The 24111-nt window shown below is 42.5% G+C and overlaps 1 pseudogene; it reads right to left on the bottom strand.

The window, feature by feature from the left end:
* Nucleotides 1-7847, bottom strand: part of LOC121555115 — a 41031-nt pseudogene extending 33184 nt beyond the window's left edge.
* Nucleotides 7848-24111: the final 16264 nt, after the last annotated feature.

The following is a 24111-nucleotide window of genomic DNA, read 5'->3' as shown; positions in this document are numbered from 1 at the left end:
ACAGCCAGAAGGCCACGAGGAAAAAACAATGGTATGGAGTAGTCTGGATGACCCCCACAGTTTCAAATTGGCAGATTACCTCATTACTGCCGATTATCAGCCCTTCTTCCATTACATAATTTAGCAGACACTCTTGTCCAGTTCAACTTACAATCAGTGCATTAAACTAAGGTTGACTAAAAAAACATCACAATACTGTAAAATTAGCCTACTATACTGTAAGAAATTAAATGCTACTGTAAACGTAATATTGGTATTTAACAGTAGTTTACTGCAATTACATGGGATTGGTGCAAGCAGGTTGACTATTAGGCATTTGTATATTACAGAATATTTTGTGTTTTATATCACTTGTAGTTCTAGAGGCCTAAACAAAGGCTTCCAAACTGGCTGTGATTACAGGACAAACCACTCAACCTAAAGGTTTAAAACTTTTCTGACATTCTGATCTGTCCCCTATACCCATTAAATTGTTAGGGCACTACAACTATATAGAATTAAAATTGGTACAGAATTCTTACTAACGGTTGCAACAAATAGCGCCACTTACAAGGCACGCCTCGAAATAGGTTAATGAGCCAGCAATTCTTTCCCCTCTCACAAAATCTTTCCACTGTGCACCATAATTTACAGAATGTTGCAGTAAATATACACCAAAACAGCAATACAGTACTTTATTGTTAAATTGTAATGTAATAAAATTACAGCAATAGCTAACAGTGAATATGTAATCATATATTACAGCATACCAATGAATATTTGGTGCTTTATATCACTTGCACTTTTTTAGGTCTTAACAAAGGCTTCTACACTGGCAGTGACTACAGGGCTAAACACTCAACCGTTAAAGGTTTGAGTCTTGCTGGCACTCTTATCTGTCCCCTATAAACATTACATTGTTAGAGAACTACTACCACATTTCAGTTAAATTGGTACAACACTCTCACTAACGGTGCAACAAATACAGCCTCTTACAAGGCACGCCTCAAAATATGTTAATGAGCCAGAAACAACAATACAATGCACCCACTAGTGTTCAAAAGGTTTTTGGCACTCCAAAAAAACAGTATGGTACTGTATTCTGTGGGGTGGTATTCAATTACAGCAAATTATTGGCAGCACAGTAGCCAGTATATTACTGTAGATTTACAGATAATGGTTTTAGACTCTAGAAATATGGTATTGCACTGTATTCTGTGGGGTACAGCATTCACACTAACGGGTGCAACAAATACAGCCTCATACAAGGCACGCCTCAAAATATGTTAATGAACCAGAGATTATTTCCCACGCCCACAACATTTTCCCACAATACACAGAATTCACAGTATGCTGCTGTAAACATACAGCAAAACATATAATACAGTATGTTAATGTCAATTGTATTGTAAGATTTCAGCAATTTACAGCAGTGTAGCAGAATGCCATTGAGCCCCCATAATGCATTGCTCTTTACAGTACTGTAATATATAATTACAGTAGCTAACAAAATGTACAGCAATTTGTTAGTGTAAGCTGTCTAGATGGTGTCTGCCTAATATATGCAAGATAGTATAATTAGAGTTGAGGTGTGTAATGACAGAGGATGAGGTTCTTACAGTGAAATGCCAATTAGGTCTGGACTCATTAACTATCAGACAGAAACAGAGGCAAAACTGTCTTCTCAAAGATGATCCCTAGAGAAAGAGGGGAGAGAAAGAGAGCGGGATAGAGTGGAAGAGACAGACTGACCGACAGACAGAAGAAAGATGAAGAGAACGATAGAGGGAAAGAGAGATTTTCCTACAAATCCTCAACTGGTTCTGAGGGAGCGAGAGAGAGAGAGAGAGCAAGAGCAAGAGTACAAAGCTCTCACCTTCAAAGAGACTGAAGATCTGGAGAATGCAACAAACAGAACAATTATGTATCTGTCTGAAATCTGTGTTGGTTTTATTTGCCCTGTACAGTGGTGTAAAGTACTTAAGTAGTACTTTAAAGTATTTTTACATAAGTAGATTTTTTGGGTATCTGTACATTACTATTTATATTTTTGACATTCCAAAAGAAAATAATGTACTTTTTACTCCATACATTTTCCCTGACACCCAAAAGTACTCGTTACATTTTGAAAGCTTAGCAGGACAGGAACATGGTCCAATTCATGCACTTATCAAGAGAACAACCCTGGTCATCACTACCGCCTCTGATCTGGCGGACTGGGTACTTTTTCCACCATTGGCCCTGTATAGCACTGATCAAGGCCATAGACATCATTCAAGTCTGACAAGAGAGAGAGAGCGAGAAAGAGCTATGAGAATTGGCATGGCTGTGTGTTTCCTCTCAAAAAGACACACTGATAGACCTGTTATTGGTGAAGCAAGGAAGATATGTATAAAACTATAGCGATCAATGAGTAACGAATTCTAATCACAAACTACACAAAAACAACACAAAAACCATTGGAAAGGATGTTGTATTTGCACCACAGACAGAGTGGAGTGAGATCTATACATATATGAGTGAGATTAATATCTAACGACTGAGTGAACTACTTTGCTACAATATTGGCAATGGGACCGGATGGAGAGAGAGGGGGGACACACACACTATAATGACCTAGTGACACAGTGAAGTTCTCAGAACACAATTGACCTACAAATACGGGCCAGAAGAAAAACTTGTTATTTCCCACTGTCCTTCCTTGTGAGAGACAGAAAGACATGTTTCATACATTAGTATAGATGCATGTAAGCTAAACCAGGATAATGCATCTGTTTTACTGTGGGAATAAAATAGGTATACGGCTGGGTTTTGGGTTTGTTCAGGGTATTGATTGTCTGTTATTCAGACTGTGATTACTTCATCCATGACTGCTGAAATTCTTAGGAGAATTTGCTTTGAAAATGTGCTCTTTTATAACCACATCATATTAGATGCACACTGACATCACTTGCACCTGATTTTCATTTCTATTATTTGCTGTTAGCTTTGAACAGGTTGGATACTTCAATGTACACTGTGGATTTATCAATGGGACATATAACTCAAATAGAAAGCTGTATGTCTATGTAAGGACCAGTGGCGTGTATTCATGGATACCCAGGGAAGTCAGACTTCCCCCCCAAAATTGACCCATTAAAACAATTTTTTTAAATTGTATTATTTATCTTTCCTCTCTCTGTGTTTTCATAATTTTCCTTCATTCGAGGCTGATTGTATCTCACCGGAGAAAGCATCCTAGCGAGCAAAACAGCGCCCCTCTGTCTCTGTATGTGTAGGCCATCTATCTGATGCTGTCTGGTCATAAAGAGTATGACACTGTTGCCGCCCATAGCATTGAATGCCTTGGAAGCCAGCGAGCATTTGGCCTCCCTTGATAAAAAAAAAGTATAAAAGAATAGCCAATCAGCGTTGAGCTAAACTGAGTGAGCTCAACTGTAAATGGCGTTGGCGCACCAAAAACAAAATGTCAAGGGAAGCCAGTTCGGATTTGGCTTTTCTGCTATCACATAGCATCAAGAGAAATACGTCATTGACAGAAACAACTTGAATTGTTGCATCTCATTGTGTTGTTGTCCTCCGGTGGCTAGCTAGCTAGCAAAAATTGGCCCTTTCCTAAATTAGCCATGGATGGACATGTGGTTTTACTTAACTCTCCGTACTAGCCAATGATTATAACAGCGATTCTGATCCAACCATAAATTCATACATTGTGCCCCTGGACTGAGAGGATGGAATTTCAATATGTACAGTGGGGAAAAAAGTATTTAGTCAGCCACCAATTGTGCAAGTTTGTCACGATCGCTTAAGGAGGAGGACCAATGCGCAGCGTTGAATGCGTACATATTATTTATTAAACAGATCACCTGATCAAAACAACGAACGAAACGTGAAGTCCTTCGATACACACAAACCAAAAGGAACAAGAAACCACAACACAAAGTGAAAAGACCGATAGTTAAATATGGCTCCCAATCAGAGACAACCAGCTGACACTCGTTGCCTCCGACTGGGAGTCACTCAGGCCAACATAGACATACAAAACATAGACTTACACACCCTGGCTCAACATAACATAGTCCCCAGAGCCAGGGCGTGACAGTACCCCCCCCCAAAGGCGCGGACTCCGGCCGCGCCAAACAACCACAACAGGGAGGGACCGGGTGGGCACTCACGCCTCGGCGGCGGATCCGGCTCGGACATGACCCAGGCACGGGTTGTGCTGGACTGACGACGCACACCCCTGGCTTGATGCGTGGAGGAGGAACGGGCCGGACCGGGCTGACGAGCGCACCCCTGACTTGGTGCGGGGAGCAGGAATGAGCCGGACCGGGCTGACGACGCGCACCACTGACCTGGTGCGGGGAGCTGGATGGGCCGGACTGGGCTGGCGACGCGCACCACAGACTTGGTGCGGAGAGCAGAACGGGCCGGACAGGGCTGACGAAACGCACCATAGACTTGGTGCGAGAGCAGGCACGGGCCGTGCCGGACTGACGACGCACACCACTGGCTTGGTGCGGGAAGCTTGGATGGGCCGGACTGGGCTGGCGACGCGCACCACAGACTTGGTGCGGAGAGCAGGAACGGGCCGTGCCGGACTGACGACGCGCACCACCGACTTGGTACGGAGAGCAGGAACGGGCCGGACAGGGCTGACAACGCGCACCACAGGCTCGGTGCGAGAGGCAGGAACAGGCCGAACCGTACTGGGGACACACGCCACTGGCCCTATGCAGGGATCAGGAACGGGCCGGACCGGACTGGTAATACACCCCAGTACCTCTCGCCGTGCCTCCACACTTTCCCTCTCCTCTGTGACCAGTGGCCCCCTTAACCTGGCGGCCTCCTCTGCACACCCGCTGGACCGCTCCATCGCGGCCTCCGGCTGCCCCGTCGTCCACGTCGTGAGCCCCCCCCTAAAAATGTTCTGGGGTTCTCTCCTCCCCGTGGACCAGGCCTCCCTAGCTCTCGCCAGACTCTCGATCCATTGCTTCATAGACCAGCCTCTCTCCTCTTCACTTAGCGTGGCCCAGCCGAAACTCCTACTCCCCTGATCCCAGGTCCTTCCTCTCTCCTCTTCACGCTGCTTGGTCCATTTTTGGTGGTTTCTTCTGTCACGATCGCTTAAGGAGGAGGACCAATGCGCAGCGTTGAATGCGTACATATTATTTATTAAACAGATCACCTGATCAAAACAACGAACGAAACGTGAAGTCCTTCGATACACACAAACCAAAAGGAACAAGAAACCACAACACAAAGTGAAAAGACCGATAGTTAAATATGGCTCCCAATCAGAGACAACCAGCTGACACTCGTTGCCTCCGACTGGGAGTCACTCAGGCCAACATAGACATACAAAACATAGACTTACACACCCTGGCTCAACATAACATAGTCCCCAGAGCCAGGGCGTGACAAAGTTCTCCCACTTAAAAATACGAGAGAGGCCTGTACTTTTCATCATAGGTACACATCAACTATGACAGACAAATTGAGAAAAAATAATCCAGAAAATCACATTGTAGGATTTTATATGAATTTATTTGCAAATTATGGTGGAAAATAAGTATTTGGTCACCTACAAACAAGCAAGATTTCTGGCTCTCACAGACCTGTAACTTCTCCTTTAAGAGGCTCCTCTGTCCTCCACTCGTTACCTGTATTAATGGCACCTGTTTGAACTTGTTATCAGTATAAAAGACACCTGTCCACAACCTCAAACAGTCACACTCCAAACTCCACTATGGCCAAGACCAAAGAGCTGTCAAAGGACACCAGAAACAAAATTGTAGACCTGCACCAGGCTGGGAAGACTGAATCTGCAATAGGTAAGCAGCTTGGTTTTAAGAAATCAACTGTGGGAGCAATTATTAGGAAATGGAAGACATACAAGACCACTGATAATCTCCCTCGATCTGGGGCTCCACGCAAGATCTCACCCCGTGGGGTCAAAATGATCACAAGAACGGTGAGCAAAAATCCCAGAACCACACGGGGGGACCTAGTGAATGACCTGCAGAGAGCTGGAACCAAAGTAACAAAGCCTACCATCAGCAACACACTACGCCGTCAGGGACTCAAATCCTGCAGTGCAAGACGTGTCCCCCTGCTTAAGCCAGTACATGTCCAGGCCCATCTGATGTTTGCTAGAGTGCATTTGGATGATCCAGAAGAGGATTGGGAGAATGTCATATGGTCAGATGAAACCAAAATATAACTTTTTGGTAAAAACTCAACTCGTCGTGTTTGGAGGACAAAGAATGCTGAGTTGCATCCAAAGAACACCATACCTACTGTGAAGCATGGGGGTGGAAACATCATGCTTTGGGGCTGTTTTTTCTGCAAAGGGACCAGGACGACTGATCCGTGTAAAGGAAAGAATGAATGGGGCCATGTATCGTGAGATTTTGAGTGAAAACCTCCTTCCATCAGCAAGGGCATTGAAGATGAAACGTGGCTGGGTCTTTCAGCATGACAATGATCCCAAACACACTGCCCGGGCAACGAAGGAGTGGCTTCGTAAGAAGCATTTCAAGGTCCTGGAGTGGCCTAGCCAGTCTCCAGATCTCAACCCCATAGAAAATCTTTGGAGGGAGTTGAAAGTCCGTGTTGCCCAGCGACAGCCCCAAAACATCACTGCTCTAGAGGAGATCTGCATGGAGGAATTGGCCAAAATACCAGCAACAGTGTGTGAAAACCTTGTGAAGACTTACAGAAAACGTTTGACCTGTGTCATTGCCAACAAAGGGTATATAACAATGTATTGAGAAACTTTTGTTATTGACCAAATACTTATTTTCCACCATAATTTGCAAATAAGTTCATTAAAAATCCTACAATGTGATTTTCTGGAATTTTTTTTCTCATTTGGTTTGTCATAGTTGACGTGCACCTATGATGAAAATTACAGGCCTCTCTCATCTTTTTAAGTGGGAGAACTTGCACAATTGGTGGCTGACTAAATACATTTTTTCCCCACTGTAGCTACATTAGCCAAAGTTAACTAACTAACGTTGCCCATGAAAGGAAGTTAGGCTAGTGAGCAAGCATTTTAGCCAGGTAGCCTAGGACAACAAAAAATAAAAGTGTGTACTGTATGACAGAGTCATAGACTGTTTCATCAACTTGAAAGAGAGGAGGATGGCATTGGCATTTCTCTATAAGTAGGGTGAGCGAACAAGTTTTTTCTACTTGCACAAACGCACACACACACAAATCAGAACCATGGACAGCCACATCATATTTAGCTTACGTTGATTAGACTAAATCGTTTTTGGTATCTTATAGTTGTCACTGTATTCGACTAAGCATAGGAGATTTGATGATGTTGAAATGTTGAAGTTGAAATGGTGCTGGAATAGTGGAGGCAGCTCCTGTTTTCTTTGCAACTTGCGGTAACTGTCCCTGGTTCTAAATCAATAGTTGTTTAGTACAAAGGTGTGGTTGAATTTATTCTGCCACTGTTTCTTCTTATTGTCTCTGCCTTAGCTCTCTCTCTCTCTCTCTCTCTCTCTCTCTCTCTCTCTCTCTCTCTCTCTGTCTCTCTCTCTCTCTCTCTCTCTCAGCTGTTATTCGCATGAGAGAGACTGTGACACACAACACAAATCTATGATAGGCAATAGCGTTCATGTTTAATTATATTATGTGACCCACGGCAATCTCTTCGTCTCTTTGAGAATGAGAATCGGCCGCGCTATGTGATCTGCGGAACACTCGATTTCATCCGGGGTCAGTCCTAGGAACTCGGGTCTCATGTAGGGGAATTTCAGCGGCAGATCTGATCCGAAATAGTCACCGTTAGCACCACCAGCCACAACGCCTCCCATGAAATTGGCCACCGCAGATTTAACCCGCGTGAGCATGTTCGTGCCGCGTCGTGTGTCGGTGCTGTGCGGTGCTCCAGCGCGGCACCTCTTTCCCGAATTTCCCCCCAGCTCGGCGACACGTTTCAACGATAGCGCGATGGTTGCAAAAAATACCTCCTCCTCCGATTCAGGATTTAATTCAAAGCCGCTCTCAGAGGAGAGAGCTACAGTCCTCTCGTGGACGCTGAAATACACTCACGATTAGCAGAGTCATGTGACTCCAGCCTATCAAACTGCTGGATTTGTCGCCAGAGCCACGACGCGAGCACTGAGCTGTAATATGGTTGACTAACAGTTGAGGGTCAAATGTAATCCTTATCCCGGGACCTTGAGCATTATAGGCAATGTAAACAACCGGACAGCTGTGAGGGACAACCCCTGGACTTACATGCATCGAGTTTCCCAGAGGTGTGTGTTATCAGGGGCGCAACTTTGGTTTTAGAAGTGGGGGGACATAATGTATTTATTTAAAAAAAATTATCCAGTAGGATAAACACTCCAAACAGCCTACCCGACCGCTGGGAGTTGTCCACATGGTCCTAAAACACACCTTTGCCTCGTTTTGTATCACATTCAAATCAAATCAAATCAAATTGTATTTGTCACATACACGTGTTTAGCATATGTTATAGCGGGTGTAGCGAAATGCTTGTGCTTCTTGCTCCGACAGTGCAGTAATATCTAACAATTTCACAACATATACCCAATACACACAAAAAAGTAAGGAATTGGATTTAAGAAAATATTCATATATGGACAAGCAATGACAGAGCGGCATGGACTAAGATACAGAAGAATATTATAGAATAGAATGCAGTATATACACATATGAGATGAGTTGTGCAAAATATGTAAACATTATTAAAGTGACTAGTGTTCCATTTCTTAAAGTGGCCAGTGATTTCAATAGGCAGCAGCAGCCTCTAATGTGCTAGTGATGGCTTTTTAACAGTCTGATGATGGCCTTGAGCTAGAAGCTGTTTTTCATTCTCTCTGTCCCAGCTTTGAAGCACCTGTACTGACCTCGCCTTCTGGATGATAGCGGGGTGAACAGGCAGTGGCTCGGGTGGTTGATGTCCTTGATGATCTTTTTGGCCTTCCTGTGACATCGGGTGCTGTATGTGTCTTGGAGGGCGGGTAGTTTGTCCCCGGTAATGCGTTCGGCAGACCGCACCACCCTCTGGAGAGCCCTGCGGTTGTGGGCGGTGCAGTTGCCGTACCAGGCGGTGATACAGCCCGACAGGATGCTCTCAATTGTGCATCTGTAAAAGTTTGTGAGGGTTTTAGGTGATAAGCCACATTTCTTCAGCCTCCTGAGGTTGAAGAGGCTCTGTTGCGCCTTCTTCACCACACTGTGTGCGTGGGTGGACCATTTCAGTTTGTCGGTGATGTGTACGCCAAGGAACTTGAAGCTTTCCACCTTCTCCACTGCGGTCCTGTCGATGTGGATAGGGGGGTGCACCCTCTGCTGTTTCCTAAAGTCCACGATCATCTCCTTTGTTTTGTTAATGTTGAGTGAGAGGTTATTTTCCTGGCACCACACTCCCATAGCCCTCACCTCCTCCCTGTAGGCGGTCTCATCATTGTTGGTAATCAAGCCTACTATTGTTGTGTCGTCTGCAAACTTGATGATTGAGTTGGAAGCGTGCTTGGCCACGCAGTCATGGGTGAACAGGGAGTACAGGAGGGGGCTGAGCACGCACCCTTGTGGGGCCCCAGTGTTGAGGATCAGCAAAGTGGAGATGTTGTTTCCTACCTTCACCACCTGGGGGCGGCCGTCAGGAAGTCCAGGACCCAGTTGCACAGGGCGGGGTTCAGACCCAGGACCTCGAGCTTAATGATGAGCTTGGAGGGTACTATGGTGTTGAATGCTGAGCTATAGTCAATGAACAGCATTCTTACATAGGTATTCCTCTTGTCCAGATGGGATAGGGCAGTGTGCAGTGTGATGGCAATTGCATCGTCTGTGGATCTATTGGGGCGGTAAGCAAATTGAAGTGGGTCTAGGGTGACAGGTAAGGTAGAGGTGATATGATCCTTGACTAGTCTCTCAAAGCACTTCATGATGACAGAGGTGAGTGCTACAGGGCGATAGTCATTTAGTTCAGTTACCTTTGATTTCTTGGGTACAGGAACAATGGTGGCCCTCTTGAAGCATGTGGGAACAGCAGACTGGGAAAGGGAGAGATTGAATATGTCCATGAACACACCAGCTAGCTGTGGGCCGGCAGCCTTGCGGGGGTTAACATGCTTAAGTGATACATTTGAACTTTCCCCCATCCCCAGTGAAAGTTGAGCCCCTGTGTGTTATTATAAGCAAATTGGTGCGCAATATGCCAAAATGTGCATTTGTTGCGGCAATTCTGAAAGATCCCCTTTGACTTAAAAATAAAAACCTTTAATGTTATTCTGTGTTTGATGGAAATGCCCAAACATTACATTTGAAATCAAAAATACGTATTTAATGATAGCCTCGTGGAGAACCAGGCTTCCCTAATATGGGGAAGCATTGGGAAGTTCTAAATAGAGGTCGAAACCCGGTAATATGCTGCGTTCAAAACAACTGGGAACTCAGATTTCGGAACTCGGAAATCTCTGACTTCCGACTTCAGTGCGTTCAAAACAACTGGGATCTCGAAAGAAAACAAGCTCGGACTGAGAAAAATCTTTTTGAATGGTCATCCAACTCAGAAACTCTGGCATCTTTCTAGAGCTCCGACTTTCTGACCTGAAGATCACTGACGTCATGATTTGACTTCGTTTTTTTCAGAGTTTCCAGTTGTCTTGAAAGCACCAATAGTGCTCACTAGATTAGTGTCATAGGTGCAACAGTGCATGACAATTATTTTTGTTGCAAACTAGCATATGGAACAACTCTCTGCAAAATGTCTCCTTCCTGGTCGGAAAACAGTGACAAACATAGAACCAACGGGCATGTGGGGGGAGGGTTCTTGAAATGTAACATCCAAACAAAATCTTGGCCCATATTTAAACTGTTTTTGCAATACAAAATTCTCCAGACCTCCAAGGTCTGTGTAGGTTAGGTTATTTTGATTACTGAGTCAAAAAAGAGGATGAAAAAATGGAAAATGGCTCATTTTCTTTTTTTTCAGAATTTGAAAAACGAAAATGGGATATTACCTGTTTTATCATATATATTCTCGAAATTGTTTGGAAATTGAATAATGGAAAACAAATAACAACAAAATCTATTCAATTTTTGTTTTTTGTTTTTTGTTTTGTACATTCCATTTTTCATTTTCATTTTTCATTTTGTTCCCACCCAGAAGTACACGCCCCCTCATAGAATATTCACGGGCTTAGGGGGGTGTTTACAGCCTGGGTTGGCAGCACAAAGAAAGGATTAGACTGTGTGAGTGTGACAGGAAGATAAAAATACGTATGTTAGCTAAGATGCAGAACTTATTACAAACTCAACAACAACTGAACAAAGTTGTCTTGCACTAGCTGGCTAACTAGCACTAGCTGCCTAGCTAGCAAGCCAAGCTGGCACTAGCTAGCAGGCTGCTAGCTAGCCCTACATGGTTACTGGCTGTAGTCATGCTAGCTAGTAGTAGCTAGTGGAAATAAGTTAGTCCCTCAAGCTGCTACAAGATTAAGCTGCCCGGCCAGAGCTACCTGCTGCAGAAAGGCCAGATCTCTCCCTTACTTTCTGAAGCTAACTTAGCTAGATCTTCTGTCAGCTGATGGTGTTTATTGACTAAGTAATAATGAACAGCAGATATTGTAAATGGTTACCTATCTGGCACTTTGCATAGCTAACTTAGCTATTGCTTACACATACAACAATATCCAATTAAGCAATAGTCAGTGCTGATGTGTATGTGTGCATGTGTGTCTGTGTGTCTATGTGTGAGTGAGTTCTGAACTCAGTGTATACAGGTGTAGGATCTTAATTTGATCACCCTGTTGTTGCAGGAAATGTCCTGCACAGCAGGAAATGCAAACGTGAAGTGTATTCAAGGTTTAAAAAGGCTTCTAATGTTTCTAATTTTCACTTTAAAATGTCAGACTTGATTTGCCCTAAATGTATCAACCCTTACAAAAATGTTAATTAATTATAATCCACACAATAATTCACATTTCGTTTTGCTGCAGGATTATTTTTCTACTATGAGAAAATGATCAAATTAAGATCCTACATCTGCACATAATCCCTGTGGGGGCGTTGATGATCAATGATACGGAACCAGTCTAATATTACTGATTCCCCCCCACACACACGCTCTCTCTCTCCCTTTCCTCTCCTAGCTCTCACTCACTCACTCACTCACTCACTCACTCACTCACTCACTCACTCACTCACTCACTCACTCAATCACTCCTAGATTAAAACAACTGACATGTACATGTTTGTGAGAGTCTCACCTTTCCATAGAGGGGTCATATTAGTGTATAGCCCAAACTGTTGGGATGCTACAGACATTTTCGTAATAAGAACAATTTCCGGGTTGTCACATAGTCTGACAAACACCGGTAGCTCTGCCACCTTTCACCGCAGATGCGGAAGGCCGATATCAGTGGATGCGGTGGATTGAGACGCAGCCCATTCAAAGAGACATTTTGTGAATACAGACTTAGATCTTCCTTGAATTGTATGTGTGTAAGTAAGTGTAGACGGGGAGAGGAGTGTACTGGAGGTGTGTGTGTTAGCCTGGCTGGTCATTTGTTAGTTGGCTGTAGCCTCAGGCCTACTAAGCATAATAATACAACCTGTGTCACATTTTTGACACTTCATCCAAAGCTCTTTACCTTAAAATGTGAAAACAGACCTAAAAACAGGAAGTGCTAGCTGAAGTGGATGGTTACTACATTTGGCCATTAGTAAATAGATGTGTAAAGACAAAGTAATATCATGACATCTAATTTTGTCTTAGCTTGTAACTTATAAAATATTTTATTTTATTTTATTTTGGATTACAGGTAAAATGCAGCAATTGCATTCACTTGTATTACTTATCAAGAGAAGGAAGGGAGGTAGGGGGAAAGGGAGTTTCTTCAACCAAACCCATCTACACCCATCTATCCACTCTCTCCCCCCACACCCACAACCCTCCATACAAGTGCCATCTGTCAACAGTCAGTAAAAATCAAACTTGAAGCAAATTTAAACATTGAATTTATTTATTCAAAGGGCAGTTGAACAAGAGTGAGAAAAGTTTAGTATGAGGGGGATAAAGTAGTTGACTTGGCAGCCTGGCCGCATGGGATTGGTGCCAACAGCAAAACAACTTCCCCTAATGTATCCTGGAGAGAAAGAGAGAGTGAGATAATATGCCATTTAGTAGACGCTTTTATCCAAAGCAACTTACAGTCATGCGTGCATACATTTTTGTGTATGGGTGGTCCCGGGGATCAAACCCACTACCTTGGCGTTACAAGCGCCATGCTCTACCAGCTGAGCTACAGAGGACCACATGACATGAGAGAAATGGAGAGACAAACTTTGAGAGCATCATGCTTAACAGGAAGTGTAAAGGGTCTTTCTTTGAAGTATGGGGAAGGAGAGGAGGGTCTCAGCTGAAGTCCAAGAATTCTGATACAGTTGAAGTCGGAAGTTTACATACACTTAGGTTGGAGTCATTAAAACTTGTTTTTCAACCACTCCACACATTTCTTGTTAACAAACTATAGTTTTGGCAAGTCAGTTAGGACATCTACTTTGTGCACAACACAAGTAATTTTTCCAACAATTGTTTACAGACAGATTATTTCACTTATAATTAATTGTATAACAATTCCAGTGGGTCAGAAGTTTACATACACTAAGTTGACTGTGCCTATAGCTTGGAAATTTCCAGAAAATGATGTCATGGCTTTAGAAGCTTCTGATAGGCTAATTGACATCATTTGAGTCAATTGGAGGTGTACTTGTGGATGTATTTCAAGGCCTACCTTCAAACTCAGTGACTCTTTGCTTGACATTATGGAAAAATTAAAAGAAATCAGCCAGTTCCTCAGAAAAAGAATTGTAGACCTCCACAAGTGTGATTCATTCTTGGGAGCAATTTCTAAACGCCTGAAGGTACCACGTTCATCTGTACGAACAATAGTACGCAAGTATAAACACCATGGGACCACGCAGCCGTCATACCGCTCAGGAAGGAGACGCGTTCTGTCTCCTAGAGATGAACATACTTTGGTGCTTCACAAAAACTTCACAAAATAGATGACATCATGAGGAAGGAAAATTATGTGGATATATTGAAGCAACATCTCAAGACATCAGTCAGGAAGTTAAAGCATGGTCGCAAATGGGTCTTCCAAATGGACAATGACCCCAAGCATACTTCCAAAGTTGTGGCAAAATGGCTTAAGGACAACAAAGTCAAGGTATTGGAGTGGCCATCACAAAGCTCTGACCTCAATCCTATATAACATTTGTGGGCAGAACTGAAAAAGCGTGTGTGAGCAAGGAGGCCTACAAACCTGACTCACTTACACCAGCTCTGTCAGGAGGAATGGGCCAAATTTCACCCAACTTATTGTGGGAAGCTTGTGGAAGGCTACCTGAAACGTTTGACGCAAGTTAAACAATTTAAAGGCAATGCTACCAAATACTAATTGAGTGTATGGAAACTTCTGACCCATTGGGAATGTGATGAAAGAAATAAAAGCTGAAATAAATCATTCTCTCTACTATTATTCTGACATTTCACATTCTTAAAATAAAGTGGTGATCCTAACTGACCTAAAACAGGGAATTTGTACTAGGATTAAATGTCAGGAATTGTGAAAAAACGAGTTTAAATGTATTTGGCTAACGTGTATGTAAACTTCTGACTTCAACTGTATATTCTGTCCAGTTGTCCCTCAAACAGGTCTGCAGGTGCCATCAACCAGCCTACATACCATCTGTGAGTGAACTGTGAGGATTGTCGAGAGAGAGAGAGAGAGAGGTAGAGGTAGAGCGTTAACTGTTAATTTGTGATTGTTTATTCCACTTGCTTTGGCAACGTTGACATATGTTTCACATGCCAATAAAGCCCCTGTGAATTGAATAGAGAGAGATAGATCATCACTGTTGAGCATTCCATTTAAAATAGTGTAAAACTGTTATGGGGGGGGGTATCATTAACCAAGTAATATTAGACTGCTTCCATATCATTGATCATCAATCCCCGCACAGGGGGTATGTACAGATGTGGGACCTTAATTTGATCATTTTCTCACAGCAGGAAAATATTCCTGCAGCAACAGAAAATGTGAATTAATGTGTGGATTATAATTAATTCAAATTTTTGTAAGGATTGATACATTTTTGGAAAGTTTTAAGTGGAAATTACAAACTTTAGAAGATTTGATCTGATGGCGCCGGAGAAGATGGCTGCCGTTTTACAGCCCTCTAACCAATTGTACTATTATGTGTCTTTTTTCGCATTATTTGTAATTTATTCTGTGCATAATGTTTCTGCCATCGTCTCTTATAACCAAAAATAGCTTCTGGATATCAGGACAGCGATTACTCACCTCGTATTGGACAAAGATTTTTTCTTCAACAAGGCGGCCGCGAAGGATATCCTACAGACACCTGACAAGGCCCAAATCCCTGTCATTTGCAGGAGAAAGAGACAGAGATATTGTGGACGTAGGTCGGGGTGCCTCGTAAGGATCCGACGGCAAGTGAGTAAACTGCCTCTTCCATCAATCATATTAGCCAATCTTCAATCATTGGAAAATAAATTTGATGACCTACGATTTACGCTTATCCTACCAACGGGACATTAAAAACTGTAATATCTTATGTTTCACCGTGTCATGGCTGAACGACGACATGGACAACATACAGCTAGCGGGCTATACGCTACATTGGCAGGATAGAACAGCTGACTCCGGTAAGACAAGGGGTGGCGGTCTGTGTATATTTGTAAACAAAAGCTGGTGCACAAAATCAAATACTAAGGAAGTCTCGAGGTTTTGCTCGCCTGAGGTAGAGTACCTTCTGATAAGCTGTAGACCACACTATTTACCAAGAGAGTTTTCATCTATGTTTTTCATAGCTGTCTATTTACCACCACAAACCAATGCTGGCATTAAGATTGCACTCAATGAGCTGTATAAGGCCATAACTAAACAGGATAATGCTCATCCAGAGGCAGCGCTCCTAGTGGCTGGGGACTTTAATGCAGGGAAACTTAAATCCATTCTACCTAATTTCTACCAGCATGTTAAATGTGCAACCAGAGGAAAAAAAACTCTAGACTACCTTTACTCCACACACAGAGACGCATACAAAGCTCTCCCTCGCCCTCCATTTGGCAAATCTGACCATAACTCTATCCTCCTGATTCCTGCTTATAAGCAAAAACTAAAGCAGGATGCACCAGTGACTCGGTTATTAAAAAAGTGGTCAGATGACGCAGATGCTAAGCTACAGGACTGTTTTGCTAGCACAGACTGGAACATGTTCCGGGATTTTTCAGATAGCATTGATGAGTACACCACATCAGTCACTGGCTTCATCAATAAGTGCATCAATGATGTCGTCCCCACAGTGACCATATGTACATACACCAACCAGAAGCCATGGATTACAGGCAACATCCGCACTGAGCTAAACGGTAGAGCTTCCGCTTTCAAGGAGCGGGACTCTAACCCGGACGCTTATAAAAAATCCCGCTATGCCCTCCGACGAACCATCAAACAGGCAAAGGGTCAATACAGGACTAAGATTGAATTGTACTACACCGGCTCTGATGCTCGTCGGATGTGGCAGGGCTTGAAAACTATTACAGACTACAAAGGGAAGCACAGCCGCGAGCTGCCCAGTGACACAAGCCTACCAGACGAGCTAAACCACTTCTATGCTCGCTTCGAGGCAAGCAACATTGAAGTATGCATGAGAACACGAGCTGTTCCGGATGACTATGTGATCACGCTCTCCGTAGCCGATGTGAGTAAGACTTTTAAGCAGGTCAACATTCACAAGGCCCGCGGGGCCAGACGGATTACCAGGACGTGTACTCTGAGCATGTGCTGACCAACTGGCAAGTGTCTTCACCAACATTTTCAACATGTCCCTGACTGAGTCTGTAATACCAACATGTTTCAAGCAGACCACCATAGTACCTGTGCCCAAGGACACTAAGATAACCTGCCTAAATGACTACCGACCCGTAGCACTGACGTCTGTAGCCATGAAGTGCTTTGAAAGGCTGGTCATGGCTCACATCAACACCATTATCCCAGAAACCCTAGACCCACTCCAATTTGCATACCGCCCCAACAGATGATGCAATCTCTATTGCACTCCACACTGCCCTTTCCCACCTGGAAAAGAGGAACACCTATGTGAGAATGCTATTCATTGACTACAGCTCAGCGTTCAACACCATAGTGCCCTCAAAGCTCATCACTAAGCTAAGTATCCTGGGACTAAACACCTCCCTCTGCAACTGGATCCTGGACTTCCTGACGGGCCGCCCCCAGGTGGTAAGAGTAGGTAACAACATATCTGCCACGCTGATCCTCAACACGGGGGCCCCTCAGTGGTGCGTGCTCAGTCCCCTCCTGTACTCCCTGTTCACCCATGACTGCATGGCCAGGCACGACTCCAACACCATCATTAAGTTTGCCGATGACACAACAGTGGTAGGCCTGATCACCGACAACGATGAGACAGCCTATCGGGAGGAGGTCAGAGACCTGGCTGTGTGGTGCCAGGATAACAACCTCTCCCTCAACGTGACCAAGACAAAGGAGATGATTGTGGACTACAGGAAAAAAAAAGAGGACTGGGCACGACCCCATTCTCATCGACGGGGCTGTAGTGGAACAGGTTGAGAGCTTCAAGTTCCTTGGTGTCCACATCACCAACTAACTATCATGGTCCAAACACACCAAGACAGTCGTGAAGAGGGCAGGACAAAGCCTATTCCCCCTCAGGAGACTGAAAAGATTTGGCATGGTTCCTCAGATCCTCAAAATGTTCTACAGCTGCACCATCGAGAGCATCCTGACTGGTTGCATCACCGCCTGGTATGGCAACTGCTCGGCCTCCGACCGCAAGGCACTACAGAGGGTAGTGCGTACAGCCCAGTACATCACTGGGGCCAAGCTTCCTGCCATCCAGGACCTCTATACCAGGCAGTGTCAGAGGAAGGCCCTCAAAACTGTGCCACTAGAGATCCTGGTTCGAATCCAGGCTCTGTCGCAGCCGGCCCCGACCGGGAGACTCATGGGCGGCGCACAATTGGCCCAGCGTCGTCCAGGGTAGGGGAGGGAATGGCCGGCAGGGATGTAGCTCAGTTGATAGAGCATGGCATTTGCAACGCCAGGGTTGTGGGTTCGATTCCCTTTGGGGGCCAGTATAAAAATAACCAAAAAACAAATGTATTCACTAACTGTAAGTCGCTCTGGATAAGAGTGTCTGCTAAATGACTAAAATGTAAATGTAAAATTGTCAAAGACTCCAGCCACCCTAGTCATAGACTGTTCTCTCTGCTACCGCACGGCAAGTGGTACCGGAGCGCCAAGTCTAGGTCCAAAAGGCTCCTCAACAGCTTCTACCCCCAAGCCATAAGACCCCTGAACAGCTAATCATGGCTACCCGGACTATTTGCACCCCCACCCCATCTTTTCACGCTGCTGCTACTCTGTTAATTATTTATGCATAGTCACTTTAACTCTACCCACATGTACATATTACCTCAACTAGCCAGTGCCCCCGCACATTGACTCTGCACCGGTACCCCCCTTTATATAGCCTCCCTACTCTTATTTTATTTTACTTTCCTCAAAACTTTTTTTTGCTGTTTTATTTTACTTTTTTATTAAAAAATAAATGCATTGTTGGTTAAGGGCTGTAAGTAAGCATTTCACGGTAATGTCTACAGCTGTTGTATTCGGCGCATGTGGCAAATAACATTTTATTTGATTTGATTTTTAAACCTTGAATACACTACAAGCTTGCATTTCCTGCTGTGCAGGACATTTCCTGCAACAACAGGGTGATCTTACACCTGTATACATTCAGAGAAGTAGGCCAATTGTCACAGCAATAGTCGTGTTTACAACTGAAGAGTATAGCCTACATCTGCCTTTCAGTGAGCAGGAAAATATCTTGGTTTAATATAGCCATACCAATTAAAAGGCTTATTTTAACTTACTATATTGGCTGATGTAACTTCATGAAGTTCATGATGATCAGCTCAAATGCCATACTGTGGGAACATTCAGAACTCTCTCACACACACGCACACACACACACACACACACACACACACACACACACACACACACACACACACACACACACACACACACACACACACACACACACACACACACACACACACACACACACACACACACACACACACACACACACACACACACACACACACACACACACACACACACACACACACACACACAGTCTATAGCATGTGTCAAACTCATTCCACTGAGGGCTGGGTGTCTGCTGGTTTTCGGTCCTCCCTTGTACTTGATTAATTAATTAGGGTCAATAATTAGTAAAGAACTCCCCTCACCTGGTTGTCTAGGTCTTAATTTAAAGGAAAAAAACAAAAACCCGCAGACACTAGGCCTTTCATGGAATGAGTTTGACACCCCTGGTCTATAGCTTAACTGGATATTGTTTCATGTGTAAGCAATCGCTAAGTTAGAAATGCAAACTTCCAGATATGTAACCATTTACAGTAACTGTGGTTCATTATTTCTCAGTCAATTAACACCATCAGCCAACAGAAGATGTAGCTAAGTTAGCTACATAAAGTAATGGAGAAATCTGACCTTTCTTCAGCAGGTAGCTCTGGCTGGGCAGCTTCATCAAGTCGATTTGATATGGATTTGACGTATAAAAAACATATATATGAGCTGGTTAAGAAGCTAAGATTTAAAGTTGTATTTTTCTACAGAAACAGATCAACTCTGAGCAGTAGGAAGCAGATTATTCAGTGAACATTTATCTGTTCTTGATTATGGTGATAATATTTATCAAAGTGCAGCTGATACTGTTGTATCGAGTAAATGCTGGCAATTATTGCTGATTAACAAAGGAGTCCGCTCATACTGAACTTTGATCATAAGGTTTATTCATATCACAAGCTTTCAGCATGAGCTTACAGGTGTCAAGATCACCCGGAGAACGGCATCCCCCGAATTGCAATGGCCGCTCTGCCCTCTCCTTCGTTTTTCCCCCAGTATATATAATCTCCCCAAGATGTGGGTGGCTCCCTCTACTGTACAATCCCCTGTCTATAACACACTTCCTGTCTGTTGTATGTGGCGTTACACTAAAACATTCCCTCTTGATACTAAAATCAACATTCTTTCAGTTCCACTTAAAAACCATTAACAAAGACATAATCCTAATACACTACATTTCCCCCCTTCGAGACTAACTAAAAGTCTCGAAAACAAACAGAATAGGATTATGACAAGTACCAATTTATCTTATTGAGTATTTTTAACCTTAAACCAAAAAACATTATTCTCTAGAGTGTATATACCTTTCTATGAAATATGAATAACTGTTTATGAAGTGTGAATACATTACTATGAAATATGAACAAATCTTTATGTAGTGTGAGAGCGAAAAACTGTCCGGCAACCTTCGTTATCAATCAAGACAGTAAAATTCTCTCACGGTCCCTCTGCCCCAGGCAACCACCTAGGTACTCCCAATGAATTCATAACTCTTTATAAATGCATTTGAAACTATGATGCAATTAAATACACATGTAAGGCCCTGTAAACAAAATACTATCCAAAAAATGTCCACTCTAAGGCTGGTCAACCCATTGGACCCTATAGTGGACCTCTCCCTGCCTAGACTCCCTGTCCCTAAGCATCAACGAAATAAACAAAAACATCTAAGATCCCCACATGTATCCAATAACATCAAATATCATTCTACAAAAATTAATAACTAAGAATATGACACAAATTATGTATTACACATGCAAATATGTCTATATTTCATTGCAGACACTGGAATGTAGTCCACTACACTTCATCTCCTCCGTAGTCTCCTCTTCCAATGTATTGTTGATGATGGAATCGGAATCTTTCCACACCTTCTTTGTTCCATCTCCTCCAGTCATTGTCCTTTCATATTGTCCCTTCATATTGTCCTTGTTTGAGTATTTCAATCTCCACATATTCCCCCAAATGCTTCTGGAAGAAAAGAAAAGACCAAACAGTATCTTTTGCAAAACAACCCTTTCAAATTAAACATCAATATCAACTAAGAATATAAAAATTATATATAAATGATGTATGAATCAATATAAATGATAGAATAATGAAATAGGGTAATTATTCATTCATACACTTCCCCCCTTTGATTCATACAATCATACTAAAATCACCCAAATATTGAATTTTTTTGTGTGAAAAATGATCAAATATTCAAAAAGGATATTTATCATCCAGTCCCACTTGTCCATCTTCATCCAGATCAGGAACAGTCAACAACGGCATCTGAGTGTTATCTCCAGGCATCACTACTCCAACCTATCTCAAAATCATAGCTTTCTCAAAGGTCAGTAACAAATTACAAACATCACACACAGTGCTATCAAAACTGCTATTAAAATGTAATCCATCACTGCTCCTACTGGCCTACCTGATCTTGCAACCAAGTCTTCGCTGACCATCCAGCTCCTTCAGATCTACCAAATGCATCCCTTATATTCTTCAATGCATATATAACCCTAGTGATAATATCTGAACTATCTGGACTCAAAGTATAACTAATATTATCAATATGATCTTCCCAAATGTTACACCATACATGGAAAAAGTCCCCCCTTCTCCCTTAGATTTATCCTTCAATGATAGGCTTGAAGACTATGACATGTCGCCATGTCTCTTTTCACCCTATTTTCAACCCTAGATTCAGATTGATCTGTGTTCGGTGCTACCCCTCTTTTAATGGTAGAAACCTCATATGGAAGCTTCAACGTTGACATGTAACAACATCCTGTCCATCAATAGGGTAAGAATATATATATTTCATCACCACAAACCCTCCAAATATCTCTAAAATTCCCCATAGTCACATTGTCAGGCAAAAGCTAATCTTTTAACCATCAAAGTCCTGCTCTTTTTACTAACTGGAACATAAAAAGTAACATATTTCTCATTACTACCCTTAAGGTCATGCATACCCAAAGTTATCATATAATCCTCACAATCTGATATTCCCATAAACATACCCCTTACATCATATGTTTTATTAGAACAAAAACAACTTTTAGCCCTCAATGGTTTCACCTCCAATGCTTCAGGGTTCGCTATTACCTGATTTTACTTCCCATCTAACAAATTCACACAAGTTAATTCACTTAACCCAATAACACTTAAACCTAGGCTTAAACAAATGTTTTGACAACGACATTATTTTATCTGTTACTGATTGTTGTTGCTGATACAACAGTCATGACAAAGCATAAGATTGACACATACTTGATAGAGGTCGAGCGACCGTCTACAAAATGTTTGGTGCTGGAATTCTCAACAGACATGGACCCTCAAGATTCCTCCCTGATCTTACAGAATGAGTTAACTGCTGGAACCAAAGATTTCTCCCTACCCATCCATTTTTAATTTTCACAACAGAAGAATCAAACCCATCCATTTAGTTTCTCTCTTCTCTAACGAGCGGTACTGATCAGATACCTCTCCTTGTCTGTCATTAAAATCAAAGACCTCATCCTGTACCTCCATGATAGTATCCTTCACTATTTCAGATGAATCTATATTCTTCTCTACCACTATCTGCTTTCCTATTTTAACCCTATTCGTACTATCATTGACAGCACTCTCCATCCGTAACATAAACCCCTGAGTCCTTCCTGCTACCCCCTTTAAATTCAGAAAAGTTGTTGTCGGTGTCAGTGTCATACTTCCTACATTTGCTATTGCCATCGTATCATTAATCCCTTCCAAAGTTACCATTAAAGTAGTTGATTTAGTTGATGTATTAACACCCTTAACTACTTCTAGTGGGAAAGTTCCCGATATCCTCTGTGTATTATCTACTGTTGGAGTGACTACTGTAATCTACTCCTCCTGAACTCCCTTGGTGACTGTGGAAGCTTCAACAGATTTCACATCTTCCATTTTAAGCGTCACTTTACGAATTACATAGCCTTTTAACCAATAATTCTTAACCGGAACAAATTTTAATGCTTGCACTAGATAAGTACACATATATTCTCCCTGATCTTTCTCTGTAACATTACGCAAAATAAGTGAACAGTCACTCATAACCCCCTTCGACTTCATATCGTTGTACAAACTATACCTCCTTTGACTAGGTGCAACAGCTTCTACTTCTGGTCCTGATAACAATACTTCTTCTCCCTAATTATCTCTCCATGTGGGAGGAACGTCCCCATCCTAACCCTAATAACAGTCTTTTCCTCTAAAATTGGTGCTGGAGCTATTGGTTCCCTTATAATCAAATGCGATATATTTATGGCTTTAATAACTATCAATGTTGAAAGAGTTAAATTGCTTCTCACTGTTGTTTTAATAGACTGAAGTGTTGATGTCCTTATTGTTACTTCATCTAGTTTCCCCAAAGCTTTGAACTCTTTGCTTGTACTTCCATCTATCACCACTAGTGTCAACTGACGTAAATGTAACTTACATTCACTCTCTCTTCCTACTCTAAACCCTAACTTTCAAACTTTTGATTATAAAAATACACCTACAATTACCTTGATCTTCCTACTCTAAAATGTCCTTCACCACTGTTCTCTCTCTTACTACTAACTTTGAAACTTAGCTTACTGTCTTAGAGTCCCTTCAACCTAGTTCTCCTAACTTATTTTAATCTAATCTTTTCTCCTAACCTTTAAAAACCTTTTCCACTGATTTATTCACAAAATCCCTTTACCACCAAATTTTAGAATATGTGATCGGGAAATCCCCACCAGCTTCTGACTTCTTTACACACAGACTTGGCAAATGACTAAACACCTTTTAGCCTAGCCTGAAATTTCTTGGTGTAAGAATGTAACCCAGAATAACAGTCACCCCTTTTAACTTTATTTTTCAGACAGATTGTCTAATAGGCAGTCTAATAGATTATCATCCTTCCTATGATATTATCTTTTTAAGCCAATATGATTCCCAAAAACCCTACTTTTTAAAATATTCTACCAGACAGCCGTCTAGTGTACATCTTATTGTACAGTTCAATTTACACAATGCATCTCTTTCCAACAATGCAATAGGTATATGTTCTAATATTAGTATGTCTATT

Source organism: Coregonus clupeaformis, chromosome 40 (genome assembly GCF_020615455.1).
Source record: "Coregonus clupeaformis isolate EN_2021a chromosome 40, ASM2061545v1, whole genome shotgun sequence".
In the NCBI taxonomy this organism is placed as follows: Eukaryota; Metazoa; Chordata; class Actinopteri; order Salmoniformes; family Salmonidae; genus Coregonus; species Coregonus clupeaformis.
This window is presented reverse-complemented; position numbering and strand designations above follow the sequence as displayed.